The sequence below is a fragment of the Armigeres subalbatus genome, chromosome 1, assembly GCF_024139115.2.
Source record: "Armigeres subalbatus isolate Guangzhou_Male chromosome 1, GZ_Asu_2, whole genome shotgun sequence".
Lineage (NCBI taxonomy): Eukaryota > Metazoa > Arthropoda > Insecta > Diptera > Culicidae > Armigeres > Armigeres subalbatus.
This window is the reverse complement of record NC_085139.1, coordinates 211,979,064-211,996,859: the sequence shown is the minus strand read 5'-3', so window position 1 is coordinate 211,996,859 and position 17,796 is coordinate 211,979,064. Positions and strand designations below refer to the sequence as shown.

Genomic DNA, 17,796 nt, shown 5'->3' with positions numbered 1-17,796 from the left:
CCATCAGGAAATTCTTCGAGCGATGTAAAGGAATTCTTCGGTAAGATCTCTCTAGAGTACCACGGGAAATACTTCCGTAAGAATCAGCAAGAATTCTACCAGAAGCTCTTCCAGGAATTCCAGAAGTTTCTCCAATAGTTCTTCGAGAAGTTCCTTCAGGAATTCCTCCGGATGTTACTATAAGGGTCCAAGCAATTCCTGGAGTAGTTTTCCGAGGAGGAACTTCCCGAGCAATTCTTGGAGAAACTTTTCGAAGAACTCCTAGAAGAATTTGTGTAGACTCTTCCGGGGGTTCGTGGAGCAACTTCCGGAGGAACTTCTGGAGGTACTTCACGAGGAATTTTTGGAGGAACTTCCCACAGATCTCCTGGACGAGTTTCAAGAAAAATTCCTCGGAAAGTTGCACCAAGAAATGCTTGGGAAGTTCAATTTTCACAGGAATTCTTCTAAATTTTTTTTCAAAAATTGCTCGGAAAATTCCTCCAGGAACTCCTCGGAAAACTGTTCCAGAAAATGCTTGTGAAATTCTTGAAGGATATAATCGATCAATTATTGGAGGAATTGCTGCAGGTTATTCCGGAGACATTTTTGGAGCGATTTCTAGATGAATTCCTGAAGCATCTTCACCAGAAATTCTTGGAGAATTATAGTACAAAAGTATCATCATGTTAGCCTCATGACATACGAATGCAAAAATGGTAACTAGGCTTAGAAATCTGGCAGTTAATAGCTGTGGAAGTGCTGAAGTGAACACTAAGCTGTGAGACGTCAATGTCCCAGAGGGGGATGTAATGCCAATAAAAAGAGGAAGGAGGCTAAACGGTTCACGATAGATTTGCTTAGTATTTTGTCGGATAGAACTGGCGCACATGTTTTATTTTTCAGTAACCTTTCTTCAGTAGTTTTCCGACTGATTTGAATTCAATTTCTGGAGGGATTCTTGAAGGAACTTCTGGAGGAATTTCGGAAGAGACTCCAGGAGGAATTTCTGAAGCTCTGAGGAATCCCTGATGAAACTTCCGGAGGAATTCCTGAATGAACCTCCGGACCCAAATAACCAAAAGTTCCTTTGAAAGGACGTTTTTCGCTCAGTCAAACTGGTTAAGGCTACCTTAAGCTTTGGAAAAATTTTCCGCCGGATTTCGGTCCCCGTGAATTTTAAATGGGACCGGAATTTTGATTTTCCGTGCCCAAATCCCGAAAACATCGTATATGTAGAAATGCCTGGGGAAAAATCCGCGGACCGAATTCCCGAGGTGTAAGGTAGCCTTTAAGCGAAAAATGTACTAGAAACTTTTAGTTACTTGAACAACAATTTCTGAATGGAGTTCCTCCAGGAATTCCTCAACTCACGGAATTTCTATGAAAGTTCGCTTAAGAATTCCTCTAAAAGCTCCTCCAGGAACTCCTCCAGAAGTTTCTCCAGGAATTCCTTTTGGAAGTTCTTCCGGAAATTCCTCCGGAAGCTCCTCCAAGAATTCCTACAGAAGCTCCTCCAGGATTTCCTACGAAAAATCCTTCAGGAATTTCTCCGAAAGTTCCTTCAGGAATTCCTTCAGAAGCTCCTCCAGGAATTCCTCCAGAAGTTCCTCCAGGAATTCCTCCTGAAAGTTCTTCCAGAAATTCCTCCTCCAATAATTGCTCCGAAAGTTCTTTCAGGAATTCCTCCGGAAGTTCCTTCCAGAATTCCTCTGGAAGTTCCTTCAAGAATTTCTCCGGAAGTTCCTTAAGGAATTTCTCCAGAAGTTCTTCCAGGAATTCTTTCTGAAAGTTCTTCCACAAATTCCTTCGAAAGATCCTTCAAGAATTTCTTCAGAAGTTCTCCAAGAATTCCTCCAAAAGTTCCTTCAGGAATTCCTCCGGAAGATCCGTCAGGTATTCCTCCGGAAGTCCCTTCCAGAATTCCTCTGAAAATTTCTTCAGGAATTCCCCCAGAAGTTCCTCCAGGAATTCCATCGAAAGTTCCTCCAAGAATTTCTACGGAAGTTCCTCAAGGAATTCCTCCGGAAGTTCCTTCCAAAATTCCTCTGGAAGTTCCTTCCAGAATTCCTCCTGGAACTTCTTCCAGAAATTTCTTCGGAAGATCCTCCAAGAATTTCAATGGGAGTTCCTCCAGGGATTCGTCTGAAAGTTCCTTAAGGAATTCCTCCGGAAGTACCTTCAGGAATTCCTCCGGAAGTTCCTTCAGGAATTCCTCCGGAAGTTCCTTCAGGAATTCCTCCGGAAGTTCCTTCAGGAATTCCTCCGGAAGTTCCTCCAGGAATTCCTCCGGAAATTCCTCTAGGAATTGCTCCAGAAGTTCCTCCAGGAATTCCTCCAGAAGTTTCTCCAGGAATCCCTCCAGAAGTTCCTCCAGAAGTTCCTCCAGGAATTCCTCCAGAAGTTCCTCCAGGAATACCTCCGGAAGTTCCTCCAAGAATTCCTCCAGAAGTTTCTCCAAGAATTCCTCCAGAAGTTCCTCCAGGAATTCCTCCAGAAGTTCCTACAGGGATTCCTCCAGAAGTTCCTCCAGGAATTCTTTCGGGAGTTCCTCCTGGAATTCCTCCAGAAGTTCCTCCAGGAATTCCTTCAGAAGTTCCTCCAGGAATTTCACCAAAAGTTGCTTCAGGAATTCCTTCAGAAGTAACAGGAATTGTTCCAAGAATGTCTTTTGGAGTAGTTAGACCAGGAATTCTTTTGAGATTTCTTACAGGAATTCTTCATGAAATTTATCCTGGAGTTCTTCTGGAAGTTGTTCCAGGAGTTGCTCGGGAAGTTACTTCAAGTTGCCATGTGGAAGTATTTTCAGGAATTCCTCCGGAAGTTCCCACAAGAATTATTTCATAAGTTCCTTTAGAAATTCCTACGATGTTCCATGAGGAATTTCTTTGAGAGATCTATTAATTATTGGAGCAATTGCTGCAGGTTATTCCGGAGGTGTTTTTGGAGCGAATTCTAGATAAATTCCTGAAGCATCTCACCAGAAATTCTTGAAGAATTACAGAAAGAACTTCTGGTAGATTCCTGCAGGTACTTCTGGAGGGATTTCCCGAGGAATTCTTGAGAGATCTTCTTAAAGAATTTTCATACATCTATCAAAGAAATTCCTCATGGAACATCGTAAGAATTTCTAAAGGAACTTATGGAATAACTCTTGAAGGAACTTCCGGAGGAATTCCTGAAAACACTTCTACATGACAACTTGAAGTAACTTCCCGAGCGACTCCTGAAACAACTTCCAGAAGAATTCCAGGATAAATTTCATGAAGAATTCTTGTAAGAAATCTCAAAGGAATTCCTGGTCTAACTACTCCAAAAGACATTCTTGGAACAAGTCCAGGTACTTCTGGAGGAATTCCTGAAGCAACTTTCTGTGGAATTCCTGGAGGAATTCCTGGAGGAACTTCCGGAGGAATTCCTGAAGGAGCTTTCGGAGGAATCCCTGGAGGAACTCCGGTAGACAATCTTGGAGAATCTTCCGGAGGAATTTCTTGAAGAACTTTCAGGAGGAATTCCTGAAGGAACTTTCGGAGGAATTCCTGGAAGAACTTTCAGGAGGAATTCCTGGAGGAATTCCTGAAGGAATTTCCCGAAGAATTCTGGACGGAACTTTCAGAGGAATTCTTGGAGGAACTTCTGGGGAAATTCTTGGAGGATCTTCCGGAGGAATTTCTGGAAGAACTTTCAGGAGGAATTCCTGGAGGAACTTCTGGAGGAATTCCTGGAGGAGCTTCTGAAGGAATTCCTGGAGGAATTCCTGAAGGAACTTTCCGAGGAATTCCTGAAGGAACTTTCGGAGGAAATCCTGGAGGAACTTCCGTAGGAATTCTTGGAGGATCTTCCGGAGGAATTTCTGGAAGAACTTCCAGGAGGAATTCCTGGAGAAACTTCTGGAGGAGTTCCTGGAGGAGCTTTTAGAGGAATTCGTGGGGGAACTTCCATAGGAATTCCTGGAGTTGAGGAATTCCTGGAGGAACTCCTTTCAGGAATTGCTTCCTAAGTAACTAAAAGTTTCTAGTACATTTTTCGCTTAAAGGCTACCTTACACCTTGGGAATTCGGTCCGTGGATTTTTTCACCATGCATTTCTACATATGCGATGTTTTCGAGATTTGGGCACGGAAAATCAAAATCCCGGTCCCATTTAAAATGCACGGAGACCAAAGTCCGCCGGAAAATTTTCCCGGAGTGTAAGGTAGCCTTAACCAGCTTGACTGAGCGAAAAACTTCCTTTCAATGGAACTTTTGGTTATTTGGGTCCGGAGGTTCATTCAGGAATTCCTCCGGAAGTTTCCTTCAGGAATACCTCTGGAAGTTTTTCAGGAATTCCTCCGGGAGTGCGTTCTGGAATTTCTCCGGATGATACTTTAGGAATTCTAGTGGTAGTTCCTTCAGGAATTTCTCCATGAGTTCCTTTATAAATTACTTAAGCAATCCCTTCGGAAGTTTCTTCAGGGATTCCTCAGAGAGTTCCTTCAGAAATTCCTCCTGTAGTCTCTTCCGAAATTCCTCCAGAAGATCCTTCAAGAATCCCTCCAGAAATTGAATTCAAATCAGTCGGAAAACTACTGAAGAAAGGTTACTGAAAAAATAAAACATGTGCGCCAGTTCAATCCGATTAAGCACTAAGCAAATCTATCTTGAACCCTTTTTACTCCTTCTGGTCAGCATGGTCTTGCTTTGTAGCCACGCGTCTTCCTTCAGAAACTCCTCAGGAAGATCCTTAAGGAATTCCTAAAGAAGGTCCTCCAGGAGTTCCTACGGATGTTCCTCCAGGAATTTCTTCAGAAGTTCCTTTAGGTATTTATCTGGAAGTTTCATTTTTTATTTTTTCTTGTCTTTATTTGAAAGGTTTTTAGCCCTAGGCTGGATCACCTCTATCTCTGGAAGTTCTTTCAAAAACTCCTTTGGAAATTACTCTAGAATTTCTTCCGGCTGTTCCTGCAGTTTTTCCTCTAGAAGTTCTTTCTGGAATTCCTCAAGAATTTCCTCCAGCAATTGTTCGGTTAGTTAAGAGTTCCTTGGACAGTAGTTTCAAGAGTCATTTGGATAGAATTCCTCCGGTAGTTCCTCCAGAAAATCCTCAAATAATTCCTCAATACACCTTTGCCCCACCTACCGAAATTTCTTGCGAAATCAATCATGAAATCCAACCAAAATCTAACGCACTTTCATCCATAAATTATCCTAGAAATTCATTTAAGTATTTCTACATAACTCTTCAAGAATATCCGCTAGGCATGGTTCTGAAATTCTTTGGAAGTTCCTTTTCGAATTCTCTTAGATATTCCTTAAGAAATTTATTAATTTATTCCGGTTATTCCAACAAAAAATGTTCCCGGAAATGCGATTTATTTCTGGGAAATATCTTCGAGATTTCTCGGAATGTTGTATGGAAATTACTCCGGGAATTCTTCCTGAAATTCATTCAAACATTAGTTGACAAATTACTCGAATTTTTCTTCTGAAACTGCTCCGGACAATTGCTCTTTCAGAAGGATGCACGATGGATTTTTTGTTGGAATATCCGAATGAGTTTCTTAAAGATTGCATGAATCAATTCTGGGAAGATATCTTGAAGAAATTTCTGTGAAAAAAATGGATTTCCGATGCAATTTTGGGTTAATTTTGTACAAACCTTCTTGGAAAAAAATCGGAAATAAAAACCACGAAGAGTAGTTAAAGAAATATCAGGAGAAACTGTGAACTGTGAAACTGTTAACTATAGTTCTTCGGAAATTCAGCGAGTTAGTGTAATGTCTTGCTAGCCAGCATTTAAAAGCCAATCAACGAATAATCAACGAGAGAATAAAGACAATCACAAAAGAAAACACAGCGACGATTAGAGACTAGTGATTCGAAGCTCAGTACGTGCAACTGCTAATAGCTCAACTACATGAAGTGGAGAGCACATTTGATGGAATGCGGATTCGACGTCGTACGGCTGCAGGAAGTGTGTTGGAAGAAATCAATGCAATGGAGCGAATGTTTGAAGGTAATCCTATCATTCACCAGCACTGCGATAACACACTGGGCTGGAAAAAACTTCCATTATTGATAGACGATTTGCTGAGATGCATGTACTGCACACTGCGGAAGCACTTATCATGATAATTTATTAATCACGCAACTCAAACTTGAATACGGCAGCTGCTAAAGCTACACCATCAAAATTTGCATAGAATCTTCGAAAAAAGATTGTTCAGGAGAAGTTTGAACCGACACGACGACTGGAGAGTTCAGCGCTCTTTGCTTGACGAATGAGAACGGCCCAATTAACTTCATTTTTCCCAATAACACTGCCATTCACAGCACCTATTTCCATCATGACCTTCCGTAACGCTATACTTGAAGACTACCACAGTTGGAGAAATATAAGACCTGAAAAGAATCACTATCAAAATAAAAACAGAATGTGTAAAACTTATCAAAATATGAAATGTTGCGAACGTTTAGAGGTAGCCATTCCATCTACCAGAGCTGCAACTTCACACGCGATCTGGGAACAGCTTTCATAGTGCTGAAAAAATGCAAAGATGCTCATGCACTCTGGAAACATATTGAAGTGCATTATAAGTACGACAGACGTTCAAGTTACCTCATCAAAATCAATGAAAGATATTTGAAGGCTCAGGTTCACTAGGAGGAAAAGTTGTGTCCAAGCATTGAGAAGTTCAGCGTCCACCTGCGACCAACGTCCACCTGCGCGAATGCAAACGATCTGCTACTGATTTATTTAGCCGCTTCCAAGACCATGGCCTTTCGCAGCACTACTTTCCGTATCGGTACAATTGGAGATCTCCACAACCTCAACACAATAGATCTATAATTAATTTCGAAATCTCAGATTTCGAATAATAAAAACAATGTGCAGAAAACAAAACGTCACTTTACTTGCGGAATAATGCACCAGTGCATTATTTCGCGAGCAAAGATATCGGTTTGTGTTTTCTTCACTGCAATACGCCTGCTATTCCCAAATTATTCATTTTACTTGCCAGGTCCGTACTGTTCAAGGAAAGTCAGCAGAAGAATCATTCCTTGACTACTACTTGTCCTATCTATTTGCACAGTACTTTAGAAGTCCATACCACCCTTTAGGAAGAAAAAAAAACTATCTTGTAGTTGCAAAAATTCGGGCGCAACTTTCCAGCGTCGTGAACTCATGAAATAACAGAACGATGCGTTTCAATATCCGACGCTTGTCAGCTGAAGGAGTTGCTGAACAGTACCACCAGAAGCTGGACGAGCGGATAGGAGATGCCACCGGACCTGGCGATGTCAACAGATTGTGAGAAAATGTCCACGAAGCTGTGATTACAACAGCGCAGGAAGTGTTAGGCACTGCACAGCGACGCCATCGAAATGGTTGGTTTGATGAGGAGTTCCAGCGAGTGACGGTCGAGAAAAATGTTGCTATGAGTCGAATGCTAGTGGCTCGTACCCGTTTCAGCAGAGAGCGGTACAGTGTAGCAAGGGTATAAGAGAAACGAATCCACCGTAGGAAAAAAGGCAACACGAAGAGTGTGTGATAGCTGAAGCGCAGGAGAACATGGATAGAAACGATATGCAGAGGTTTTACGCAACTGTCAATGACGCGCGGCATAAGACTGCACCAGTGCCCGCCATTTCCAATGACCGAGAGGGGAATTTGCTGACAGACAAGACTATGGTGGCTGCCAAGTGGAAAGAGCACTTCGAAGATTTGTTGAACGGTAAAAATGAAGGTGTATTGAGGAGCAGGATGGACATAGTCGGCGACGGTCAATCCGTGGAATCACCAACGCTGGACGAGGTAAAGAAGGCTCTAAACGAGCTGAAAAACAGTAAAGCTGCTGGGAAGGACGAGATCCTGGTTGAGCTTCTCAAACATGGAAGTTTCCACCACACATTATATTATATTCAATCCACCACATTATCCAGAAAATATGGGAGGATGAAGAACTGCCTGCCGACTGGTTGGATGGCCTCATATTCGCAATCTATAAGAAAGGGCATAGACTAGCCAATTACAGAGGGATCACCCTTCTGAACTCGGCGTACAAAATCCTATCACGTATCCTGTTTAACGGACTGAGAGGAGTCCTTCGTCGGCGAATGCCAGGCAGGTTTCCGTGAGGGCCGATCAACGACGGATCAGATGTTTGGCCTGCGGATGATCCTTGATAAATTCCGGGAGTACAAATTGCAGACCCACCATATGAAAAAAATGAGCTGTGGTAGATAATGTCCGAACATGGTTATCCGGCGAAACTGATTAGACTGATACGTGCAACTCTGGATGGCTCGAAATCAAGTATTCGGATTACAGACGAAGTGTGACCAACCTCGTTTGTGACCTTAGACGGATTGAAGCAGGGTGATGTCGAATTTATTGCTCAACATTGCACTCGAGGGCGCTATTAGGAGATCTGACCTACAGAGGAACGGCACTATCATCACATGGTCGCATATGCTCCTGGGATTTGCGGACGACATCGACCTCATTTGAATCGATCGCAGAGCAGTAATGGAGGCTTTTGTCCCACTGAAGAGGGAGACGGCGATGATAGGCTCAACCATCAACTCTACCAAGACAAAGTACATGGTGGCAGGTAGAGATAGAGGAAGACCTAGTGGTATTGGTGCTGAGTTAGTGCTTGATGGGGATGTGTTTGAAGTTGTTGATGAATTTGTTTACCTTGGAACGCTTGTGACATGTGACAATAACGCTTCCCGTGAAGTGAAAAGACGTATTCCTGCTGCGAATAGGGTCTTTAACGGATTACGTAACCGCATCATGCAGACGGAAACGAAATTTGCTCTATGCAAAACTCTGATTCTGCCATGGACATGAAGCATGGACGTTGAAAGAGGCGGACCTGAGAGCTTTCGGGGCTTTCGAGGGAAAAGTGCTGCGTACAATACTCGGAGGGAAACTAGAAAATGGTGTTTGGCGCAGAAGCATGAATCAAATCTTAGTTTCCGAGTTGTTGCTGTCGAAAGCTGGCATCGATATGCTTTTCACGCGACAAAGTGGTATGAAGAAGGCTGTATTGAAACACGATGAAGATGTGATTGCCGTTGCCCAATCAAGAATCTCTATGAGCTGGAGCTAGAGCTAGAAACGGTTGGAAACTTAGCACATTGGTTCAGATCCGCGGTGAGTACGTTGTAGAACCGTCGTCTGGGACATGCTAGTCAACAAGCTATGCATACGTGAAGCATGTCAGTGTAGAAATCCCCTATCAAGATAATGTTTTCGTAACGAACAACAAACTCGGCTAATTTTTCTACGAAAAGTTAACAGTCGTTCTCTGGAGGAATGTACACGGACATTAGTAGTATCTACTGCCCATCTATCCGAAACTCCAACGCTAGGCATTCAGTTTTGTCTGTTGATTCTGCTATCAGCACTCTACCAAAGACCTTGTAGCAAAACAAATAATCTCTATAGTAAACTACAATGCAGTGGATCCATTCCCTTAGGAGGGCTGTCAAAGATATGAATATCTAACCATATATAATAAAATAGTGTGCTTTAAGCATATTTTGGATTGAGAAGTCTATTTTTTTTTGTAGATTCAGTCATCATCAAACTTTACCAAGCTGAATTCATTATAATATTTAAAAGTCTAACAAACAACGTGAAAGTTAAATCAATGAGGACGTTTACAGACAAACCTGGATGAGATCTAAAATTCGTTTTGAAGGGAAGTAGTGGATGAGTAGTAAATTGTAGTAGTAAATTATTGTAAAGGTAGTAATTTAAAATATTGATATATATGTGCACATTGAATTACTGGACATATTTCAACATAAATTAACTCTCTATGGACAAAATCTTATATATAAAAATGAAATGGTCTGTGTTCGTATCCGCATAACTCGAAAACGGCTGGATTGATTTTTTTCATTTCTTCAGCAGATATGTTCGATACCGTTTCCGACGGGTTTATATGATACTTCCTCATGTGAAAATTCCGAGTAAGGTTGTGCAAATCGTGAAAAACTAAAATGAGGATTCGTATGAAATTTTCGTAATGGGCAGTTCACAACGCACATTTTCGCCTACTATGCAGGACAACGTCTGCCGGGTCGCACATGTGCGGGTCGACTAGTGTTGAATAAATATAGTTATTTCTATACAATTTGCTTTCTTGGCGGATGTCGGTAATGAAATTTAGAAGTAAATTGTGTTTCCGTCCAACATACATAGTAAAGTTCTTTGTTAGCCTGGTCGTAGACCGTCGCAGCTGAAATAGCCTTAAAAAAAACAGCTGATAGTGTAGGTTTCCTCTCAAAGAATGTTCCTGAAGGGAATTTAAAAGAAAACATGCTTTCTTGGCGAATAAAGATAACAAAACTTGAAAGAAAATTTTGTTTCTGTTTAACAAATATAGAAAAGTTATTTCTTTCCAATTAACTTGGTCGCATACGGTCGCCACTGTAATAGCCTTTGCTGAAAGATGAAAGTGTAAATATTCACACAGAGGATATATCTGGAGGGGATTTGATCACAACATACTTTCTTGGTGGATGAATAAAATGGAATTTAGAAGAAAATTGTATTTCCGTCCAACAAACATAATAAAGTTGTTTGATTAACATTAGCTTGGTCGCAGACGGTTGGAGCTGTAATGGCCTTTAAGTGACTGTTGGAAGCGCAAATATTTACTCATAGGAAGTTTCAAGAGTTTGGAGAGAAAACCTAACTTTTATGAGGAATGTAAAACTTTTCGCGTAATTAATTTAACTGATTTTTTTTTCAAATTCGATGCCTTATACAGAGCATTTTAGCTCAAATTCGATGAAAATGACTATATTAGTATTCCATAAAGTAGCAGTTAAGAGAAAACTTGTTGGTTTTCGATAAAGTCGAATTTTTGGTCTTATAACCTATAAGGGACCACTGTGCAATGCATCCACCGTGTCTATATACTCGATCATTCCTTACCGCAGAGAAGCCGGATGCTTCGAAGTTAACCTCAGTACTGAGGGTCGTGGGTTTGAGTCCCATCGAAGGGAAAGTGGTTACCTCCAATACATTTTTCAAATCAATATCTTCCACATAATGGATATATTCAGTTTTTAGAATATAAAACGGTGGTTGTGTGACGGAAGCATCAAGTATAGTAGGGGGAGCAATTTTTAGAGGACATAGCTACGGAGGAGAATGAAACAAATATTTCTGACAAAACAATCTTCACTACTCAATTATACAATGTAAAAAAAATAACTAAGTAAAGCACCTCGAAAGTGAACGTACATGTATACAACAATTTGACTAGATCTTCTTCAGCCCTAATCACTACAGATGGTGCGCCAGCCGTAGGCTTAATATAGACGATCCCTTCCCTAGTCTACTGTATACCGATGCCAACTTGCCTGTTCTTTAGGTGTAGTGCTGCCGCCTTCAGTTTCCGCGCTTCCGATGTCAGACTTTCGTTGACGTACACACGACGATCGGAATCTATCCCGATGTGGTTCAGCCTCAAATCTCGTCTTCGCAAATAGGCACTGTAGAACTCGTCACACGCAGAGGAAATTCGACTAAGATAACCGTCTCTTTCCGAGTCCCGTTTCCGTTCACTGCCAAGTATTTCCCTATTGCCTTCAGTGTGTAGTTCAAGTTTTCGCCAGGTGTAGAAGGGATGCCCAGTGTGGAAGGTATGATAATGATTACGGTTTGATAGGACGCCGATTCGAAACACGACCCTCTGCGTGAGCAAGGTTAGTCGCGTTAGAAATAGTAATACGAAAGGGCAGGAATTGGCACAAGTTTTACGATTTTCACGAAGTCCGTTTAGCAATTCGGTTTCGCCGACGACATTAGTTTCGCCGATATTATGGCACGTAACTTTGAGAAGATAGAAGAGCCTACATCAGACTGAAGAGGGAAGCACAGCGGTTCGGACTAGTAATCAACATGTCGAAGACGAAGTACATGATAGGGGGAGGCTCAAGAGAGGACAACAGGTTAGCCATCCACCACGAGTTTGTATCGATGGTGACGAGATCAAGGTGGTTGAAGAATTCATGTACTTGGGCGCAGGGATTGAATCCTAAAGAGAAAGAGCAAGTCTCTCACTTATCATCTCTGTACACATATTGTAGATCCAGTTGAAAACCGAACTGAGCTCTCGCGACAATCGCATTTTCTCCCATTTCCGAAAGTCGCAACTGCATCGCGAGTGGTGCGCATTATGGCGCACGGCTGTGGCATAGATGCGCACTACTCGCGATGTAGTTGCGACATCCGGAAATGGGAGAAAATGCGATTGTCGCGAGAGCTCATTTCGGTTTTCAACTGGATCTACAATATACGATATGTAGCAATACCGCGAGAAACTCTTTTCGCAAGCTGTCATGAATAGGGTGGCCAGACTTACCGATTTCTCGGTAGTCCTACCGATTTTCGACTCACCTACCGATTCACAGACGAAAGATCGAAAATCACAGATTTTTCAAAATTCCTACCGAGAACTACCGATTTTCAACCCGCCAAACAAAACCACGGTCAACATAGTAATCTTTCTTATAAACGATTTAAATGATTCTAGTTAATTCCCAGATTATCAGAATAGTTGAATCTCCAGTGAGTCGCATACCTTAATTTTGTCCTTAAATCTGTCATGATGACATTTTGCATCGAATCCTTAGTCCAATCCACATAAGTAGATCAAAGGCCAGATCAGAGTGTTCAATAATTATCTTTCGTATCACTTGCGATGTTACTGCATCTTTGATAAAAATGAGTTGAGGATCATCCGCACCTATTACTTTAAAATATCTTCAACAGGTTTGTTCAATAATTAACAGTAATGTCACGGACATTTTTCTACGAAACTTTACACTAACTTTCATGAATTAGAATTTTTTTGGAAGCTAAGAAAGTTTTGCCTGCAATTGCAATTTAGATTTTCTCCAAATTTGAATCTAATCGCTTTACGTTTTTTTAGAAATCTGGAGATTTATATTAGATTTAAAGTTTTTCTTTGCGGCGTAGAAACAAGTGAGATATTTCTCAACCAAATCCAAATGTGATGACCTAACTATGCATATTGAAAATCGCATTTTATAGGCGTATGCTTCCGTCGATATAGTACAATGTTACAAAGCTAACTTTGTTATGTGGCAAGATTTAAATAATGGTCCGCTCTGAGGTGGGTCGCCAATAACTTTATAAATACTTAGTGTAAATCAGCAGTCATTCAGTTTGTTCTGCAATATTGATTTTGAATATGAGAAACATGCATTTTCTCAGAAGGCCATTAAGGATTCATCCGTAATCAGTTGAGATTCAAATACTTGAAGCTGTCATACCGCTTAGTTCTATTTTCTGCGTATTCAAACCTCAAATAAATCGGAAGATTCATTTTTTTGGCAAATACTGGTGTTAAGAAAAGTTTTACATAAAGTGAATTGGTCTGATTTTCAATCAATCCACTTTACAAATGTAGGACTTTGCTGAACAGCAACATAGGTATTAATTATAATAAAATAGATTTTAAACATAAAAAGAAACCTTCCTGGGCAAAAAACGAACTTTGTTCTTTTATTTATAAAAACTATAGTTGCAGATACACCTAAATAAAGAATAATAAAAAAATATATAGTTGCAGATTCAAACCAGAAAAGTGTAGGGAAATTTTATATAAATCTGAACTTAATCACTACTGACTTTACTTCTGATAGTAAAAGTACATATGAATTATAACATAATAAAGAAATTTTAAAAAAATGAACCATAAACCATGGCTCTCAAGAATCAACTTCTTAATTTGGGACTAATTTGTGATTTGGGCATAACGTATTTTGGAATTGGAAGGGAAATTCCTGCTAACAGGTAGCCACAGGTAGCAGAAACCTTCAGCTACCTACTGATGGTGTTGCTTTGCGTGGGAGTGCTATCAGAATCGTCAAATCGACGTTTGTTTACAAAAGCAGATAAGTCGTTTTGAAAATTTTGTCTTGAATTATTGTAATTCCATAGGGTTTGATACTTTTCACGGCCTACCGATAACTACCGATTTTTCTACAGTCAAGCTACCGATTTACCAAAATATAATCTGGCCACCCTGGTCATGATAGAGAACTGATTCGGGATGCTATACCCCATGATAAATTTCTTTTATGCAACGTACACACCAGTCAAGCAGTTTGACGAACATTGTCTCCGCCCCCAAGAAAACGCTTCGGTTGCTGCTTTGTTTGAACGTGTGTGAAGTTGTTCGAACAACCATTTGACAGTTGGCGGCTCGGTTGGGAAAAATTAAAACGGTTTGATTTTGGTTTGAGTTGTCGGGGGTGGAGTCAAGGTTAGCCGAACATGTTTGAGCATTTGTAGTGAAGTTGCACAAACCCCCATATATTTTTTGATGGTTGGTGCTCAAATTGGAGCTTCGGTCGTTCGTGTGTGATATTGTTGGTCGAATAAATTGATTGTTCGTGCCGCTGTTGGTAAAACGTGGTGGATGTTTGAATAAACGAGAGGTGGAGTCAATGTTGGTCAAACTGCTTGACCGTGTGTACGTTCCATTAGAAAGCTCCAAATGCGGGGATAGAGATATCGTAAAATCCCGATTAATCGATTAGTTACTAATCGATTACTCTTGATTCTTGTCGTTTATTGAATCGATTAATCATTGTATAGTAATCGATTCAAAATTAATCGATTATCACAACGATGAATCGATTAATCGAAATAATCAATTAATTTTCGACATCCTTATGATGTCGTAAAATTCTGATTAATCGATTAGTAACTAATCGATTACTCAGGATTCATCTCGATTATTGAATCGATTAATCGTTGGGTAATAATCGATTCAAAATTAATCGATTATCACAACGATGAATCGATTAATCGAAGTAATCGATTAATTTGCGACATCTCTATGCGGGGAGCACTAGCTCTGATGATGCATTTCAGCTTGTTCTAAACATCTGAGCAGTAACTAACACGAAAGGAGCGAAAACAAAGCGATAATCACCATTTTTCTGTGGGGGCTGCCTATCCGATTCTGTTTTTTCTCACTTGTATACAGGTTTGATAAATTTGTTATCATGGGTTGTTATGATTCGGAACAGTCCTCTCTTTTATTGTTGTTCGTTATCTATTGAGGGCGATTTCTGCAAACCCTGCTTGGGCGCAATGTTGGTCTCCGATAATGATACCAGCAGAGAAATTCGGAGACGCATCGTGGCAGCTGGCAGGAAATAGTACATATTTTGGACTTCGCAAAACGCTCCGTTCGAATAATGTGTGCAGCCGTAGCAAATTGACCATCTACAAAACGCTCATGAGATCGGTAGTCTTCTCCGCACATGCTGGGCCGGACACGTAGCCAGAATATCGGACAATAACCCGGTGAAAATGGTTTTCAACAACGATCAACGGTCCGGAGAAATTCATGGAGGCAATTCTGGAGGACCTCATATAACTTAGAAGTAATAAAAATAACTTAGAGGTATTGCTGAATAAACTTCTGGAGGAATATTTCAAGCAAATTCCTGAAGGTACTTCCATAGAATTTCCTGGAAGACCTTATGGAGGAATTGTTGCGAGAACTTTCGGGGGAATGCCTGGAAAACTTCTGCGGGAATTCCTAGAAGAACTGTCGAAGGAAGTAATAGAATTTCTTGAAGCAATCTAGAAAAACTTCTGGATTGAATTCCAAGTATTGAAAAAATTTATAGAATTTCTAACAAACACTCTGAATTATGATTCGCAAGAATGAATCGCCTGCTTTGAGCGTGCTTACAGCGGCACACTAGGAGTTAACTTTCTGAAATCAGTATGGCGAAAGGCATCTAAGGTTCGATTTCTCAAAATTAAGCACTTTCATCAAAAAAATATTTGGTAGGCATGATAGCGGACACCTTCCTACATAATCGGTACCAAATAGTTTTTCATGAAAAGTTTCTTATTTTGAGAAAACCCGCGTTAGATGACTTTCGCCATACATATTTCTGGTGGTTAACTCTTGCTGGCTATTTTGGGCATATACTATAGCGCCTGGATGTGACAGCGGCGGGTAGAAAATCAGCAACTGCCAATAATTCATTGAAAAATAAAATCTACTGGAAATTGGAAAAAAAACTTCATCGAAATTCGGAAAAAGAAATCATCAAAAAAAAATCAAATTCATTTGAAAATCAAAAGTGTTGCTTTTGAATAATCAATTTTTCAAATCCAGTAAAATAGAAATGGGATTGTAGGAGAATATTCGTAGGACATCGCAATAAATTTCCCACGTTTTTCCATCAAGATTTGTATGTGGAAAACAAAAATTCCCCCTGTACACCCATGGGCTGAAAGTCCCGGTAATGAAGACAGTAATAATAAAATTTTCATTGCAATAATCGAAGAAATTTAGGATAGCAAAAATTCGTGGATACTTACGTAATATGTCGGGTATGACTTTAAGATTCTTAGAAATTTTTATTTTTTTTTTCATATTTTTAGATATTTAGAAATTTTAAACTTTTGAAATTTTCCTAGCCTCCCAGCGATATCCCAAAAAAATCTGATATTTTCACAAAAACGACCAGAAACTTTAGAGAAATCTCCTCTAATCAAAATTGATGAAATTGCAGAAATAGTCATTAGAGGCGTGCTGAAATTTCGAGAGAATCTGGAAAATTTCGTGTCAAGAAACAAATTGGCCAAAAAATCTTTTTTGAATTACAAATCTCGTAATCCCCAGAAGTTCTTAGAAAAAAATCACATATGTCCAGTAAATCCTTGAATAAATTACGATTTAGAATGAACCTGCAATGCTTAACTCATTTTTAGCACTTTTTAGAATCTCCTCAGTAGTTCATAAGTCTCAAGAATATCATTTCTAAACAAATCTAGGAAATTAATTTAATTTCAAGAAATTAATTGATTTGATTCTGTGAGCGTGCGAGGAGCATCGGTGCCACAGATCTACATTAATTGAACATCTCCGGGTCCAAAGAAAACAACCAAAGCCTATTAGGGGAGTGTTGGCGGACCTTGATCTCGAGTACATGTCCCTAGTCCTCCAATTTTTGGAAGTTGCCGATGTAAGACTGTAATCATAGTCTGCTCATCTCCTTGTCTGTCGTACCCCATTACCAATGTAAACTTCTTGTTGTCCATTTCGTTAATCCCTTTCGTATGTCCTCCTCTCGTTGTTGTCTCCCAAGAAAATGTTTGTTGGTCAAGTTACAGATGTGAAGCATCGCCAAGAACATCAACTATGTGACATCAGCATTATAAATACTTAAGCCTCCTAAATTCCCTTCCTTTCCTTCTGTATTATTGTATTCCTTAACCTTGGTCAAACCGCGAGTCTTTCGGTTCCCCAAAACTAACACTATACATAAGAATCTAGAATTGTATTATTAGACTTGATTTCGGCTCCGAAACGCTTCACAGAAATGAGCCTTCCAAATAAACGAAAGATTTTTAAAAAATTGATTTGATTGATCCATATCAATTGTGCGTTAGATAAATGGTTGGTTGATTAAATTTAGCACAAACCGCAAGCTCATTCGCAATCCGGACCGGAAACAATGTGTGCCGGCCTCTACGCTTTTTCCCTTTCATCCTTTTATCTGGTCGCCGAAGAACTCCGCAACAGGAAATTATTACAGATGCCTGAGCAAACTATTTTCACCATAGCAAAGCATATAAACATATCAATTTCAAACAAATTACATTCGATTACAATGCACATTTGGTGCGGCCTTCCCCCAATTTGAACCCAAATTGAGTTCGATAGCCACATTTACAACATAATCGCATGTCAAAGACTCATCCATAGCAAAAACGATTTTTCATGTTGGCCTAGGTTAGCAAAATGAT

The 17,796-nt window shown here is 40.1% G+C and overlaps 1 protein-coding gene and 1 long non-coding RNA gene across 2 annotated transcripts in view; both read right to left on the bottom strand.

Moving 5' to 3' along the window:
- LOC134205737 (uncharacterized) overlaps window positions 1-17,796 on the bottom strand; it is a 65,559-nt gene that overhangs the window by 46,477 nt on the left and 1,286 nt on the right. The window lies entirely within an intron of this gene.
- Window positions 6,252-6,860, bottom strand: LOC134205741 (uncharacterized). The gene is made up of 3 exons (XR_009978187.1): window positions 6,577-6,860; window positions 6,429-6,498; window positions 6,252-6,359 (listed from the first exon to the last, which is right to left on the bottom strand). It is a non-coding gene; the product is annotated as an uncharacterized LOC134205741 (long non-coding RNA).